Raw genomic sequence first — 14,949 nt, forward strand, 5'->3', positions numbered from 1 at the left:
GAGGGGATTTTAGCTTGACCTAACCCCCCGCCCTGCCTCTTCTGTTTTGTATAACAGGATCACCTAGAGACCAGCCAATTCGGCTAGCGGATCTCTAATACAGTGCCTGTGAAATTATCCCATAGGTAAGCTGTGTGTTTTTGATTTAACTAACTACACAGCCTTCTGATTAATTCAGTTTAAATTACTTATATTTTCGCTCATACATCCCTCTGACTGTGGTCTCCCTCCCCTGCAGCACAGACGTCATTTCACACAGAACCCCGTCCTGATGATGGCCGTGTTAAAGATGAGGCTCATCTAGCCCAACTCCAAACGGCCGAAACACCTTGTGTAGACGCACTACTTCCATGAAACTAAAGCACGTCCATTGCTGTCCACACATGCAAAACTCTCTTTGTGTCCTTACAGTTGTTCTATGTTGTTTTAAGAATCCTGTTCTGAATCTTTACACTATTGATTGGTGCCACTTTGACAAACCCTCATAGAGGTTGGGTTTGTTACATGCACACTATTGTGATATTGTCCCAAAAATGTTTTGGTACAGTGTGTTGAAAATATATCTTTGTTTGTTTCTGTTGTGGTCCAACAAACCATTTTGGTGTCTGATTTCTTCTTTAATTGTGCTTTTATGTTCTTGACTCATACAATTCTAACATAAAAAAAAATTCTGAGAGAATTTTTCTCTATGATTTAACTTGTAAGAGTAATTTCTTCTCTAAACAAGTGCAGAGTTTATAAAAAACTGCGGGAGTTCTTTTGTATGAGCGCAGTGTTCTTGAACCTATTCATTTGTGTGCTCTGTCTCACAGAGACATGGTTCACGGCCAGCTCTGTCACGAGCTTTGACACTATCCTCTATGATGGCTACAAAATCCTCTCCGCGCCCAGATCCAAGCGTTCCGGAGGGGGTGTACCATTGATTTTCCAGGAGTGGATTCCTGCCGCTGTCATTCCTGTGCTGGCCTACTCTTTCGAATGCCTTGTCTGCCGGCTTTCTCTTTCTCCTGTCCAATCTCTAAGCGAGTATACTATCTATCGGTCACCTGGTCAGATCATCTCCTTCCTCTCTGAGTGGGCGGACCTCTCCTCCTCCCTCCTGGCCTTGACCACTCAACTCTTCCCTCTTGGAGACTACAACAGCCACCTGGATGCTTGCTGTCCCTCCTCAGGAATCTTTTGCTACCTCTGCGACTCTCTCTCTCTCTTTCTATTCACCCCTTTGGCCCGACTCTGCAGGGCGTGTGCTGGATGTTCTGATCTCCTCAGACCTCCCCCTCTCTATCCTTCTGACCACTCCTCTCTCCTGGAGTGATCACTTTCTCCTTTCCACCCATCTCTCCCTCTCCAACCCTCAGGGCAAGCATAATCCTGCACTGCCAATTACATTCTTGGTCATCCGACCCATGAAGCGTTTGTCAGTTGAGGCTTTCGCCGCCACTTTCTCTCCTCATCCTCCTCTGGCTGACTCTCATCCTGACACAGCCCTACCCATGCTCCACTCTTCTATCTCCAATACCCTTGCTCTTCTTACCCCTGTCATGAGGATACGCTTGAAGCCCAAAGCCAAGTGCAACTCCTGGTATTACTCTGACCTCGTCACCCTTAAACGCAAGTGCTGGGTGGCTGAAAGGAAATGGCTAGCTTCTTGTGCATCCTCTAACAAACTGGCCTGCCACCTGCTTCAAAGGCAATACCGGCTCTCTGTCCGCACTAAGAAGAAAGCCCACATCCAAGCCCGCGTCTCTGCAGCATTAAACAACTTGGCCAAACTCTTTAAAATCTGCCAGGAGCTGGCCAATCCTGCTGCAGTCTCTACCACTCCTGCCCCTCCCCCCGCCCCAAGGCCCTCTGCACAGCCCTGGCTTCTCATTTCATCTCTAAAACCCAGGACATCCTGTCTATCCTCTCTTCCTCTGCTCCTCCTCCCTCTACTCTCTCCTGTACCTCTGGCCCCTTGCGGCCACCACTCCTCCCTCTTTCTCTGCCTTTACTCTGTTCTCCCCAGACAAGGGTTTGCAACAGGTCCGATCTATGAAAGTCTCGTCAAAACAGGTTTTTCCCTGTTCTTCCAAAACCATCAAGGACCCATTGACACCCTTGCTCCTGCCCTGGCTGACTTCTGCAACCACTCCTTCACCACTGGAGACTTAGCCTCCCCCTGAAGCACTCTCTTGTGCACCCTCTTCACCATCACTCCTTCCCTGGGCAACCTCCTGGAAATGCTGGCCATCTTCCAGCTTAATCTTCACAATGAATCTGTTGGTTGTTTCCATGACCATCAGTCTGGCTTCGGAGCAGCCAGTAAAAGGAAACTGCACTCCTGAACATCCGTAAAGACCTGCTTTCTGGCCTTGATTCTAATCTCCTCTCTGTCCTCATCTTACTCGATCTCTCTCCTGCCTTTGACACGGTCTGACATCTTTCCTCTCTGATCGACCCTCTTAGGCCCAACTTGGGTCCTTCCTTTCCTCTATCTCATTCTCTACCTGTGGTGTACCGCAGGGGTCTAACCTCTCTCCCTGTCTGTTCAACCAATACCTGGCACCACTCGCCCACTGCATTGCAGCTCTTTGCTATAACGTTCAGTTCTATGCAGATGACACTCAGCTTGTTTTCAGGATCCCCTCTGCCACCTCTTCTCCTTCTCTCATCTCTGACTGTCTTTCTGCTATCCAGGAGTGGTGTGCTACCAACAATCTCTGCCTTAATTCCAGTAATACAGAAATTCTCCTCACCAGCACACCTGCACCCTCCTTTCCTGTCACTCTCTGGTTGGGCTCCCTTGGCCCTCTTCCTGCTCCCACCTGTGAGGCCAAGAACCTCTGTGTCATCTTTGACTCTACACTCTCCTTTGCTCCTATTCTCTGACGTCTTTACGAAGTCAAACTACCAACTACCAACTGCACCTCATAAGAGGTATTGTTCCTTTCCTCTCCTTCCCCCAGAAGCTCACTGTCTCTAGAGCCTTGGTTCTCCCTAGGCTAGACTACTGTAACAGCATCTTTCAGAATCTGCCTGCTTCTACTCTCTATCCTCTGCAACTCATCCAGAACAGGACCACCAGACTTGTCCTTGCCCTCATGCCTAGGGATCATATCTCTCCAGCACTTACATCTCTGCATTGGCTCCCAGTGGCTGCGAGGATTAAATTCAAGACCCTCTGCATTGACCACAAGGCCATCTGGGGCCTGGGGCCTCAATACCTCCAACTCTCTCTTCGTAAATACCTTCCTACTCGAGCTCTTCGCTCCTACACCTCCAAGTCCCTCAGGGTCAGTCGCTTCTACAAGAAACGAGTTGCTGGTAGATCTCTTTCTTCGGCTGGGGCCTCCCTCTGGAACAGCCTCCCTGCCTCTTTAAAACTTGAGGAGAACCATCTCTGGTTCCGAAGTCACCTCAAGACCTTCCTCTTTGCTTCTGCCTTCTCTCTTCCTCCCGCTGTCCTGCCTGATAATACACTGGGCACCTGGCTACCCTCTGATTTCTGGCCCAGGTCCCTGCGCGCCCTGTTGCACACCAGCACTGCCTCCCGGCAACCCTTGTACTTTGGGTCTGTATCTGTAACCCTACAGTCCCCCTACCTGCACTTTGCGACCCCTGCTGTCTGCACTTACCGTTGCACTTGCTGACCACACTTCTTGTTATTGTTTTTGATCCCATGTACATCTCTGCCCCCTCCCTTTTCCACTGGCATGTTTCCCTTCCCCCATCCCTTGCGCTTGCGAGATCTCAATGACAGCTGGCCTAGTAAGATTGTTGTCTCTGTCCTCCCTCTGTTCCCCCTACCTTGCCGCGCCTTGAAAAACTTGTATATAGGCACATTATAAATGCATATGATATCATATCATACCCAGCCAGCACACAGCGTGCCCTGCTACGCTCTGCAGCAAGCTCACTAGACAGGGAGTGCCAGAACATCTCTGAACCCGAAAAGCAAGGACAAGGCAGCTGCCTGCAACACACTCACTAGCTCTGACCCTTCATACTTAAAGGCCAACACAAGCCCATTGAAGAGGTGAGGAGAAGTGCAACGACAAGCCTCTGCTGCAATCTACCATAAAGGACATTCTCGAGCCAGTCGAGTTCCTCGACCCGCAACCACGTGCAATCCTGACCCATGTCAAGCCTTCAGCTACCACCGTCAAGCTGCAACCACTGAATGAAACTGAGACTCTCGACCAGCGCTTCAGAACCGCTGATCAGCATTGAGACAATTCCTAACCCTGAGTCGCTGTGAAGACCAGCCTGAAGCCATTCGCCAAGCTTCCTTCGCCAATCCATTTTGCCGCCTGATAGCTGCTGCTGACTCCCATCTCAAACTCTGTTGCAGAAGCCTGAAAAGCACCCTGAAGGCGACTCAGCGGTGTCGAGCTCAAAGAACAACTACAGCCAGGTGACATTGAGATCATGCAAGCGCAGGGTTTGGGCGAAGGGAAAAGTGCCAGGGGAAAGGGGAGGGGGCAGAGATGTACATGGGATACATTCGGAACCGGAGATGGTTCTTCTCAAGTTTCAGAGAGGAAGGGAGGCTGTTCCAGAGGGAGGTCCCAGCCGAAGAAAGAGATCTACCACCAACTGCAGAGCGTAGCAGGACATGCTGTGTGCTGGCTGGGTAGGATATGATATATGCATGTATAATGTGCCTATATACAAGTGTTTCAACTCGTGACGCGGCAAGGGAGGGGGAACCGAGGAAGGACAGAGACAAAGGTACCTTTTAGAGGAGATAAGCCTGCCGTTCCAGCCACATTACCAAAATTAGACAAGGAGGTTTATAATTTTAATTGTATGCTTGTTTAATCCAAACTGTACGGATCCATTCTGGTGTATTAGAGGTGAGGTTCAGATTGATGGATTAGAAACCAACATTATCCCTTGACCTCTGGTACCCCGCAATTTGATTCGTCATACCACTACAAAACACATCTTGACGTTGCTTGTGCCCAAAACAGGTCTGTCTCAATATATGCATTTGCTTCCCATTTTTTATGCTGCTAGTGCCCAAATCAAATGTGCACATCAAACAATCATCTGTCAAATTTAAGGAGATATGAGATTTTTGAGAGGAGAGGTCTACCTCTGCATTGTTTGCCAGAGGCGCAACTACAGAGAAAAGTCTGGGGTAGGGCCGGAGACTAATGCTTCAAATAGTGGGTTTCTCAATTGCTGGTTCATGGTGCATGCCATTGTCATGATCCCATTTAAGTGTGAACCACACCACAGTTGGAGTGTCTTTGAGGTGTCAGTCGGCACTTATAAGGGAAGACCCAGACAAAGCAATAGAAACAGTGGCCCTGAATGTGTGCCATGGTAGTGTGAAAGCACGCAGGGAAGTAGTAGGTGCTGCCAGGGCCTGGCTGCTCAAGCAGTGAAAGGCAAATGGCATGCGATGGGTATCATTGGTGGATCAGTGCCCATCACCAGGCACCCTGTAAAAACGCACAAGGGTTCACTGTCCATTCAAATGGTCACTGCACAGGGCCTTTCTGCTCTGTTCCCATTGGCCAGAGCACTCGCCATAGAAAAGGAGGGAACTTCAAGGACACGCACTCCCATTAGCGGGGAAAGAGGGTCTGTGTTCAGACGTGTGCAGGCCTTGCCCGGGCATGTCAGAGCTAAGAGATATTTACATCCGGAGATTAAGCCCTTTAGTCACACTACTACGCCCCACAGAAGCTTAACGCCCCTCCCCTGACAGGATCAGGGGTGCTAAAGGTTGTAGCACCAGTGACAATCCCACACGCTCTATTCATCCTAACAAACATAAACGCCCACTCCAAGACCGTGCTTACCATGACCTGTTCACCTTGGGCATGCCCGGGCCCTACACCTTTAGGCATCAGCTCAGAAATGCCACACAGATGGATGCAACTTTTGACATTCATTAATTCCATGGGGTCGATGCAGAGCTTGCAAGTTGGCCCCATGTCGGGTGTGTGAACTCTATCCGAAACTGCTGTAGTCCCAGAATCCCACATAAAATACAAGTCACTCACATCTGCCAGTACAGAAAACTCTCCAATGGCGGGCTCGGCGTATGGTTCATTAAATCAAAGTGCGATATGTGTATGTGGGATATTCCCTCTGGAAAGCTGGGGGGTGCCCTTATCGCTTAAATGCCCGTTGCCACCACTTGCGACCCCATACCAGTTTGAAAACATGAATTTCAATCCAGGAGCTACCCCTTTTAGTTTCCCATTATACACGTAGGACTGGTATTATGAAAATGAAAGTGACAGGTGACATGGTGAAGTGTAAGTACTCTGTATATTGAGGTACCCAAGTACGTGCATTTTCTGACAAAAAGGCTGGTAGGACTGGGCTAGAGTCAGTCACATTAGGTAGTGCTTGAGATGAGAATGACTATGCAAAAGCCTCACCTTCCTAAAATACACAGTCTGTTGGAGTATATACCCGACTTAGTGTTCTAGCCCAACACAGTCAGTCGCTGGATCGACAACATCACACCCGAGACCCCCGCAGGACAGGTTAGACCATGTTTGAAGCTTGTGGGATCAGCCACTCACAGTGTGCCTGTTCAGTCTGCAGAGTATGTGCAGAGGCAGGAGAAGTGGGGGGGCTGCTAAGTTCTACAAACATAAAATTGAAAACGGGAATATAGCAAAATATTAATAAAAAAAACAACCAGCCCTTCTTACAAGACCAGTAAGTGGTAAAGTAGATCATATAAAAATACAACAGTTCTCACATTCCTATAAATCATGTGGCCTGAGAAATGGTTAAAGGTCACAGGAAAAATGATTGTGTACGGGTAAAGACTTGAACATCCACCTGGATGCTACCAGCCCTTCTTGAGGACACTTTCGCAACATCTGTGATTTTCTCTCTCTCTCTCTCCCTCTCCCTCTCTCTCTCTCTCTCTCTCTCTCTCTCTCTCTCTTCTTCCTTCTAGCCGGACTCACTCTGCAGGGCCCACCCTAGAAGTTATGATCTCCTCAGACCACCCCTTCTGTAATCTCTCACCACTCCTCTCTCTTGGAGTGATCACTTTCTCCTTTCTTCCCACCTTTCTCACTCTCTCTCTCTTCCCCGCAGGTCAAGCTGACTCCAGCACTGCCACCTACCTTCACGGTCATCCGACCTATGAAGCTTGTGTCAGTTGAGGCTTTCGTCGCTACTTTCTCTCCTCCTCCTGCACCTTTTTGCTGACACACACCCAGACACAGCCCTGTCTAACCTTCATCATTCTATCTCTAACACTCTGGATGTCCTTGCCCCTGTCATGAGGTTCCGCTTGAAGACCAAATCCAAGTGCAACTCTTGGTACGAGTCTGACCTCGCCGCCCCTAAATGCAAGTGTAGGATGGCGGAGAGGAAGTGGAGGGCATCGGGCGCACCCCTTGACAAACTGGCATGCTGCCTGGTCCAAAGGCAGTCCAGACTCTCTGTCCTCTCTAAGAAGAGAGCCTACATCCAAGCCCTCATCTCAGCGGCATCTGACAACTCGGTCGAACTTTTAAAAATCTGCAAGGAGCTGGCCAATCCTGCTGCAGTCTCTACTTATCCTGTTCCCTCCCAGGTCCTCTGCACGGTCTTGGCTTCTCATTTCAGTACAACAACTCAGGACATCCTGTCAACCCTCTCTTCCTCTACCTCCTCTTCTTCATCCTTTACCTCTCCTGGCATGTCTGAGGCCGGTTCTCCACCTCCTTTCTCCTCCTTTCCCCTGTTCACCCCTGACGATGTTTCTATACAAGTCCAATCTATGAAGGTTTAGGCAAAGCAGTATCTCCCCTACTCATCCAGAACCATCAAGGACCACGTCGAAACTCTTGGCCGATTTCTGCAATCACTTCTTTTCCACTGGAACTTTTTCCTCCCCCTTACACACTCTCTTGTGCACCATTGCCCGATCACTATCAGTCCTTTCCTGGGCACACTCTTGGAAAAGCTGGCCACCTCAATGACCACCAGTCTAACCTCTCTCACTGGCTCCTCAACCACTACCTGGCACCTCTTGCCCACCCGATCGCTATGTTCTGCTCCAAATTTCAATGTTATGTGGATGACACTCAGCTCTCTCTTAGGCTCCCCTCAGCCACCTATGCTTCTTCTCTTATACAAGACTGTCTGGCCTCAATTCAGGAATGGTGTGTCACCAATAATCATTGCCTTAATGCCACTAAGGCCCTCATTACGACCCTGGCGCTAAGTGAAAAACGATGGCGGTAAATGGTTACCGCCATCGTTTTCCGCTAGGTCCGATCATGACCCGTGACCGTTAACTACGATGCCATTAGCGGCATCGTAGTTAACGCTGCCGCTAACTGCGCCAATGGCGCGCGCACGCGACCTCCCACACCGTACTTAGCGCCATGGCGTAAAGGTACGCGAATGCCGACCCAAGCGGACATGCACCTAACGCCATCACCCAGCCCGTAAAGTACCTTACCGCCATGGTGTTAATTACGCCATCGCGAACCAACCGTAAAGGGCCTTTTGCAGTGAATCCAGCTGCCACAGGCGCACAGAATCAGCACAGGTGGAGGCAATACAGAGTCAGGAAGTACAAAAAGAGCACACCCAACCCCTTCCCAGACCCAGTCACACTCCACAATGATTCCAATAGGACTAGCAATGTTGGGGCTGGAGGACCTGATAGCAATGCAAGTGCTTCAACTTCAACTACAACAACAACAACAATAGGCTGCACAGAGGAGATGCAGGAGGAGAAGGAGGGCAAGGCAGGGCCAGCAAGCCCCACCAGCACAGCCAGTGGCACCACGCAGGCAGCCCACAATCCCACGCATCAGAGCCAGTCCATTCAAACTCACCGCTGAGCAGATCCACACCCTGTACCGTTTGGACCAGGACACCATCAACACCATCGTACACATGATACACAAACAGCATGATAGAAACACCAACCGCCATCCCACCCCTACTGAATACCCCACCTGGCTGTGAGTAGCAGAGACAACGGAGCCAGATCATACCCTAAAGCAGCACAAACCTCAGCTGACACCACTAAACCTAATGCCCGATGTATGCATCCCCACCACGTGAATGAAGGTGTGCCCCAACATTGACACAACCATCTGCAAGTGCATTGTACCAATTCACACCACATTGTCCTCAACGAAATGCACCTACATGCACGTCACCAGACACCATCCACTGAAAGGCCTGTCCCCATAACTGCGCACGAATGAGGCACATGACGGACAGAAACATCAACACACCATCACACAGACAGCAAGGCCCACAAAATGTCCCTATCAACATCAGTATTGCTCACTGGGGTCATGATGATGCTGACAGCAATGTTGCAATGATGTGAGCGTTGACCTCACAGGACACGTGCCAGGCCACCAAAACAAACGGCATGAACGAACACAGTGGATGGACACTCACAAGGCACTTAACCCCCCTGCATACATTGGTTGATGGCATGCACCACATTCCATAGGAGCCATGAGCATATACTGGTCGCATAGTGTGAATCAATTAGTGCATTCAAAAGAGGTCCGAAGTAACAGTTGGATGCAAGCCATGGTGGCACGTCATGTTTTGAAATAGACGTCATGACTGACACATACATTCTCGCCCACATACAGGTGATGCAGGCTATCCCCTTAAGAGGTGGCTCCTTACACCAGTCCGGAACCCACAGAACCAGCACGAGGAGGACTCCAACCGTGCACATACATGTACCCGTGTGGTGATTGAGCAGGCTTTTGGCCTATTGAAGGCACGGTTTCGCTGCCTCAGCAGGTCTGGTGGGGCACTCCTGTACCACCATGAGAAGATGGCAAAGATCGTCATGGCATGTGTCATGCTACACAATATGTGCGTCAGACGCAATGTGCCCCTGCCCCCTGATGCTGAACTGCAACCACCTGTTGATGAGGATGATGAAGGTGGGGATTCGGCAGCACCTCATGGAGGCGGCGATGCACAGGAGGGGCGTGAAATGCGTAGTACTCTGATCAACCAATTATTCTAGCACACGCGAATGGGGGGTGTCACCTGGAGATGACAATTGTGGCACTGTGTGCGTCTGTTATATGGACACTGGGGACTGTTTACCAATAAATCACACATACGCAATGAGCAATGTCCACACATCTGATTTGTGCAAATATGAAAAGTGTATTGTGAAAGTGATTTTGTTGAACACACCCACTCCCCCTCCCCCCTGAACTCCCCAACACACCCACTCCCCCCTCCCCCCTAAACTCCCCAACACACCCACTCCCCCCTCCCCCCTGAACTCCCCAACACACCCACTCCCTCCTCCCCCCTGAACTCCCCAACACACCCACTCCCCCCTCCCCCCTGAACTCCCCAACACACCCACTCCCCCCTCCACCCTCCCCCCTGGAATCCCTACAAAGGTGTGAGTAAGTCTGTGCAGCAGTGTCTGATGCAGGATTTCTCCACTGTCCGGCCACTATTGGCAGCCCCCTCCCCTGGCCCCCGGGGCACCCCTGCCTGTGCTGCGCAGGTTCCTCCCCGATCGGCGGATGGGGCTGCTTGGTGTCGAGCTGGCAGCCGAGGAGGTTCCTGCCTGCTCATTTGGACGAATGTCCCGAATTGTCTGCACAAGTTCAGTGATGACATGCCGCACAGCGGCGAGTTCTGTGCAGATGTCCTTTGTGGAGGACTCTATAGCAGCCTTCACTGTCTCCGCACATTTATCCATTGCTGCCGTTGACCCCCCACATTCTGCAACATGCTCATTGAGGAGCGAGGATAGTTGCTGCTGCCGGGTGACGATCTCCTCCAGGCTTAGTTGTTCTTTCTGGCCCATAGCTAATGGCAGTGGTATTCCCATTGGGCTGCTCACCTCCTGCAGCGGGGATGGAGAGCCTGGCCAATCGTCATCCTCTGACTGCCCCTGTGTAGCACCCGCATGCGGGCTGCTTAGGGACAGGTAGGGGGAATGAGGGTGGGCAGTGGGGCTTCCGACATCAAACTCCTCAATGATCCCTGCTTCGCTATCGGAGGAGGCTGCGATGGCAGCAGTTTCCCCAATAGTGCTGCTTGCAGCAGAGCCTGTCCCTTCTGTGGGCACGATTTGGGTAATGTCTGCTGCTGCTGCTGCTTCTGTGCTGCCTGCTGGGGTGGCTGTCAGTGCCCTGTCCTGTTTTCCTGGCATGGATTTTGGCTGCTGTGGGGTTTTCCTCGGGACGGCAGAGGTGGAGGGTTGTGGTGTTGGCACAGTTGTCCTGGCCCTCTTGGTGGGTGTGGAGGCAGTGGTGTCCTCATCCTCAAGGTCGGAATTTGAGCCTGTGGTGGAGCAAAGGAGGGAAAGTGTTATTGATGGGTCTGTGGACATTGGGCGGGCATTGTGACGACTGACATCTTATCAGTTAGTACATGCGGCACATTTGAGGCAGGGGAAAACAGGTTGTCTCCCTTTTGTGTGGAAGTAGCATGGAGGTATGTGGGTGCCTGCAGTTAGGGTGTGCATACTGCATGTGTACAGGGTGGAGATTGGATGTATCTGTGGGCAGTCTCCTGCTGATGTGTTGCATTTACACTATGGGGCAACATTGTACTTCACATGAATGGACTTTGGTGAATTTTGCATGGCTTGATTTGAGCCACCTACCTGCATCGCCTGATGTCGGGGCTCCTCTCTCCATTCCTCCTACTCCTTCTATGCTCTCCATTCCGATGGTGGAGGCACAGATTTCCTCCCATGGCTGCAATTTGATAGGGGACTCCGATCCTCCCCCGGTTGCCGTGGCCAGGTTTCTGTTTGCCGATAGTATGCTCCTGACTCTGAGCCGGAGATCGTCCCACCGCTTGCGGCACTATCTCACATTGCGGGGTGTTGTTCCCACGGCACTAACCCGCTGAGCTACCAGTGCCCATATGGCCTTCTTCTTGGCTATGGCCGGTCTGGTCATTTGGTTGGAGAATACCACTGCGGCGTTCTCCTGGAGGGTCTCCGCAAGCATGGTGAGCTCCTCTCTGGTGAAGCGGTCTTGCCGCTGGCGGTCACAGGCTTTCTTAACCACTTTAGGCATTTTCTTGCAGGAAGAAGGTTGATGATGGTATTTGCCGGGTCCCAGGCTCGGATGTCCAGTGGTTGCGGAGGATGGCAATGGATTGTGTTTTTAAAGATGGCCGCCGTGCTCTTTCCCGTTCCGCCGCGGTGACGCTACTTCTGTTCCGCTTATCTACGGTCACCGCTATGAACGGTGGTCGGGGTGGCGGTGGTGCACCTTGCGCGGCATACGATGCCGGTAGGTGCCGTTTTGGGGGCATTAACGCCATGGCGCAGTTTCCATTACCGCCATGGCATAATGCTCGTGCGCGATGGGTTGTAATATGGCGCTCTTATCGCCATCGGACCATGGCGTTAACGCTCATTACGCCATGGCGGTAATTTCGATTACTTACCGCCTGGGTCGTAATGAGGGCCTAAGACTGAGATCCTCCTCATTGGGACACCTGCTCCCTCCTTTCCTCTCTCTCTCTGGCCGCCCACTCTGGGCTCTCTTCCTGCTCCTTCCTGTGAGGCTAAAAACCGTGGTGTCATCTTCGACTCTAGCCTCTCCTCCTCTCTGCACATCTCTGAAATTTCTAAGAAGTCAAACTATCAGCTGCACCTCCTCAGAGGTATTCTTTCTTTCCTCACTTTCCCCCAGAAGCTCACTGTCTCCAGAGCTCTGGTCCTCTCTAGTCTGGACTTTTGAAACAGCCTCTTTCTAAATCTTCCTGCCTCTACTCTTAGACCTTTACAACTTATCCAGAACAGGACAGCAAGACTTGTCCTTGGCATCATGCCCAGGGATCAGATCCCTCCAGCTCTGAAATCTGTTCACTGGCTCCCTGTGGCTGCAAGGAACAACTTCAAGGCCCTCTGCATCGTCCAAAAGGCTTTCCGGGGCCTGGGACCGCTCTACCTCCAACCTTCTCTTGCAAAACATCTTCCTTCTCGAGCTCTCCGCTCATCCAACTCCACCTCTCTGAGGGTCAAACGCTTCTCCAAGAAGATAGTTGGGGCAGGTCAGTCCTCAGCTGCGGCCCTCCCTCTGGAACAGCTTCCCTGCCTCTCTCAAACTTGAGCAGAACCATCTTTGGTTCCGGAAGCAACTCAAGACCTTCGTTTTTGCTTCTGCTTTCTCTCTTCCTCTCCCCTGCTGATGCACCTGACTGCTCCACGCACTGGTCACCTGGTCACCCTCTGAACTTGGGCCCAGGTTCCTGTATGTCCAGTTGCCCTCGCACTGCCTCCGGGCTCCCCATCTCTTAAGGGTCTGTATCAGCAGCCTATGAGTCCCTTCTCTCTGCACTTATGAGCCACCCTCTGGCTGCACTTGTTAGTTAACTTCACTCCCCCGCCCTCCATGTCCCCTGCTCCCTGGCACTTCTCCCCTTCTCTACACTTACATGATCTGAATCACACAAGGCCTAATAACATTGTTTTTTGTCCTCCCTTTGTTTTACCCTCCTTGTCTTGTCGTGCCTAGAAACACGTGCGTACAGGCGCATTATAAATGCCACATCATATCATACCATAACTACTGTTTATAAAGCTTCACCAGTGACCTGCAAACGCTTTGCTCTATTTCTGCGTGTTCTGCAAGCCCACCGTCTTTCTGTCCTTTGTGCTAATGTAGCTAGGTCTCAGTCAACAGATATGTGCATAGCCTAGCAGGTAGATTACGTCAGGGCGGCTCATCCTTTCGTTATTCCACGGCTACTGCAGTGAGTACCTTGGATGTGTTGCCAATACCTGGCATTTGTAAAGCGATATCATTGGTAGGTCCTTGCAGTGCTCTGGTCTGTCAGGGAGTAGTGTTGCACTGCTCTAAGATCCATGTAAAATGGGGTTTCAAGAAAAGATTACACATCGATATGCATTTCAGCAATAGCGTGCTAGGCTTACCCTCATTAAAAGTGCATAGTGCTCAGCATAGGCATCTATTCCTTGACTACACCCTCTAGCAAATCAAAACTCTGGGCTGTTATGTGTGTGAAGGTGCTATGGTGTGTGTTGTTCAGAGGTGGGGTAAACAGAGACATCATGGGTAAAGTCGAGCCAGGGGGCCTGGCTTGGCTCTTAGATCCCAAAACAAGCTGGAAAACTTCGATTATTCTTGGCAGCCGTAGATTTCTCGCAGGCTTTTGACTGCAGGAACTGTAACCTGCTTTGCCTTAAGTTGAGAGAATGGCAGATTCCGTGAGCATTGCTGTCAATTTTGATACACATTCATGAACACAACCTTTTGCGAGTAAGGTTTAATCGGCATGGCGACCTGACAGAGGCCTATAGTATGCTGAGGGGTCTCCGTCAGGGGTGTGCATTAGCGCCTTGCCTGTTCAACCTATACTTGGCTTATCTGGGAGACACCTTGAGGAAGGCACTGTTTGCCCCCCACACCCAGGATATCCACTGTGGCAATTCCATTCTTGATATATGCCGATGACATTATCTTGATGGCTAGGACACAGCTGAGCCTCCAAAGATTACTGGACGCCCTTAATGAATATGCTGTGGCCAATGAGCTATCTATTAATGGGAAAAATACAAGTATAATAAAATTTTCATGAAGAAAAAGAAAAGAAGGGTTTTAATTGACATATTGATGATCAGGTAATAATATTGACAGCATTAATTACCTATTTGGGGTTTAAATTGAATGTAGTCGATAATAAGGAGGTTGTTTTTTCACACTTACTTGTAAAGGGCTCGCAATCTGTAGCCCAGATGAGAAATAACAGAACCAAGTATTGTAGGTTTTCTATCTGTCCATTATTGTCATATTATAAGATGAAGGTGGTGCCGGGCATCGTGTATGGAACAGAGATCACTTGGTTTGCCAGACTGTGTGCCCATGACCTCTTTGCGGTTTTGGTTGGGTTTAACTTTGCTTAGTGCAATATTGGATTAGAGGATACTTTCATTATACAGAAAGATTCTAATACCTCTGAAAGACTCACTGTATGAGGACTTAGCACACATCA

This window comes from Ambystoma mexicanum, chromosome 1p (assembly GCF_040938575.1).
Source record: "Ambystoma mexicanum isolate Mex_15411 chromosome 1p, UKY_AmexF1_1, whole genome shotgun sequence".
Lineage (NCBI taxonomy): Eukaryota > Metazoa > Chordata > Amphibia > Caudata > Ambystomatidae > Ambystoma > Ambystoma mexicanum.